Raw genomic sequence first — 3,368 nt, 5'->3', positions numbered from 1 at the left:
GCACATACATACACACACACAAACTCAAACACACACACACAAGCACATCTTTTCACAGCTTTTAAATCTTTGTTGGAAGTAATTAATGACGCAATGATGCTCTTGAAACATTTGAAGCTTCATGATGTGAAGGTTATAGATATTTACGACCCGCAATCCATTGATATTGATAACTTGGGTTAGCTATGATGTATTTATTTTAGGAAGGGGGGGGGGGGTGATTGATGAATTGTGCCAATCAGGATAGGATGTGTGAGAAAGCCTTTTGTTATAAATTAAAGATTGTGAGCGCATTGAGCATGATGAATGTGTGGGAATTTGATATATTATGTTACTTATTATTATATGCCCCCCCCCCCCCCACACACACACACGCGCGCGCATTCACACATTCACACAAACCAACGTGTACGCAATCAGTAGCTCAGTTATTTGTAATTTATCAACTTTGACCCGGAATTTATCTCGATTTCTGTAACGTTAAATGACAATGATATCGCTTTGAATAGAACGCTGGTCTACAACAAAGCCCTTTCCGCCGGGTCAAACAGGCCCAGCTACCGCATCATTGCTTGGTGGTGGGAGGGGGGAGGGGTAAAAATAATCTGAGTTGAGTTTTCTCACTTGTGCCGGCCTGGATTGATCACCAGCAGCCGCCCCTGAAAATAGCACTAATCTTTAACCATTTCGAACTATAGTTTAAGTTGATGGCAATGTCATTGACATTTAATTTCTGTAAAGATTAGATTATTTTAATTTGAGGGCAATGTCACTGACATTTCTGTAAAGATTAGAGGTAACAATGATTTAAGTTGAGGGCAAAATCTGTCATTGCCATTTGTGTAAAGAAGAGGTAACTATAGTTTAAGTTGAGGGCAAAATCTGTCATTGCCATTTGTGTAAAGAAGAGGTAACTGTAGTTTAAGTTGAGGGCAATGTCATTGTCATCTGTATACAGAAGAGATACCTATAGTTTATATTGAGAACAATGCAATAGTTGAGGTTACTATAGTAGTTAGCATTGAAAGAAATGTCCTTGACGTTCCTAATCCGAATTTCTATTTCATACCGTACTGTTTCCCAACCTTGAGAGCTATTGACTTATCAGAACGTGTGCCTTTTTATCATCCAATTAGAACAACTCGGAAATTCCCTTTTTAAATGATAAGACCCTTTCAACACCCCCATTTATCTTCATCCAAGCATTAGTTTTTTTAAAAATTAGTATTCGAAAAGGAAACATAAGCGAGTTAAAGAGATGGATTTGTCTTTCCATCAACTAGATAGGCCTAATAAGTTCTTTCATAAATATAATGATTTGTGTTTCTTTATTTTATAATGTTATAATGTAGTTTGTGGTTCTCTTATCTGAGAGGCTTGGTTATCCTCTTAATGGTAATGGTGCTAATGCTTCGTCGTTTCATATAAGTACTTAATAAGAATTTGGGGTCAGAATTGATTAAAATAATGGAGATAAAAAATATAAAAACTACACTCTTATCCCCTGAAAGTGAGTTGAAGAGATGTGAGGAGGGAGTGGGGTGATAGGGGAGAATAAAGGAGGGGATAATTAGGAGAATATGGAGACAAAAAATAGCTACATGAAGGAACGGTAGGTGAAGAGTGGAAGGAGGAAAGAAAGAAGGTCATGGAGGAATATGAGGGTGAAGATAATGAGGAGAAAGAGTAAGATTTATAGAGTATAGGGAGAAAGGCGTAGAAAGATGGTGAGCAGCTTTGTTCTAAACAAAGAAAATCGGTACTTTTTATTCTTCATGCTGGATAGAACTTTTTCACATGTCATGTGATCACAATGTATAAATGTCAAAACATTTATCATGTTTTTCTCCTCTTGATTCTCTTTTATGCTCGTCGGAGAGATATTTCATAAGGGCGTCCGCCATTCTTCTGATAGTTTAGAACCAGTTACTAATTTATTATCGTCATTAGGAGAGAAGTAAGTGACGCCACGATTGTTGAATCCTATTAGCCCCCCTGGTTTGCATTATTATTGGTCAAAGCGAGCTCTTTCATAAAGGATGAATGTTTCATAACACGTTTTGTTCATCCTTGCATACTGAAGTTGGTCTGTGAGGAAATCAAGCAATCAGAGAAAAACAACAATTTTACCTTCAGGCAAAGAGAATGGTCTAAAATACTAGGTATCGTGCCTTATTAACTCCCTTAGTTTGATTATATCCCAAAGGAATAATGTAAATTTTTATTTTTGAAATTATCTAAGCTAAGCTAGTTTGATGTCCCGGTTAGCTGATTACGGATACAGACTTGGAAAACGTTCTCATTAATATGTATATACCTCATTAGCCCGGCAACAATGAGTACACAAAGAATCTTTTGTTTATCCAAGCACTTCATATCGTTTGTCTTGACATCAGGACACATTGCTTTTCCTATCTTTTTCCGCTTTTCTCTAAGGTACTTTGGTGCTATTTGCGCTAATTTGCTCACCTACCTAATTGAATTGGTTTTTAGAAATTTAACTGAGTCTGAGATGGCCTTAGTCTGCAACAGTTAGGACGTAATGAAATAAATTATAATTGACTCCGAAATTTCCAAGTCTATGTTCGGTGATGTTTTATCGGCGACGAACGTGAAAACGGAGGTGTACCTTTTGGATGAATTAATATGTGAGCCACAGCCTCAAAACGGTAGATATGTCAGAGTAATTCAGATGCTGAAAACAGATTTTATAGCAAAAGAGAATTGTGTAGATTAATTTAATATGATTTTATGGAGAGAATGAATATAGCTATGATTAAAATGCAACATACCAAAAAGTTATTTTTCTGACAAACTTCAACTTTGAGAATCGAGGCAGATAGTCGAACTCGGTCCCCATTTCGGTCACAAAGCAGAGACCATACCGCTGAGCCAAGCTGCCCCAAAGTGAGATTAGAGCATAATTGATTCACCCCAATATAATACCGGATTGAAGAGTCAGGTCACTTCGGTATTTTAAAATGCTTAAACCGAAAACTATGGAATTTCATTCAGAGCAAAAAGATGCACTACTTTTCTTGTGGTGGAAGAATACATTGCGACCTCTGTGACTCCATCTAATTATTGTCAAGATAATGGACGCATACACACCTCGTGTGAGAGAAAACGATGATTACAATGATTTCCCGTAGAAAACAAGAGTTTAATAAGGGAACTCAATCAGTGTGGAAGCTTTTCCATTATTGATCTTTGAACGGACAAAAGGACAAGTGCACTGGGTGCAAAAGTACAACAATGTTCTTGGGATGGTTTGAAAGAGTCGGTACAGTTCGAGTTTTGTTATTTTTGTTTTAATTTAAGTAGTTTTGTTTTGTTTGGGGTTTTTTTTCTATTTGTTTTTGTTGTTG

Source organism: Berghia stephanieae, chromosome 4 (assembly GCF_034508935.2).
Source record: "Berghia stephanieae isolate SIO BIC M18660-M18661 chromosome 4, UCSD_Bste_1.3, whole genome shotgun sequence".
NCBI classification, from domain to species: domain Eukaryota; kingdom Metazoa; phylum Mollusca; class Gastropoda; order Nudibranchia; family Aeolidiidae; genus Berghia; species Berghia stephanieae.
The sequence above is the reverse complement of the archived record's forward strand: the minus strand, read 5'-3'. Positions refer to the sequence as shown.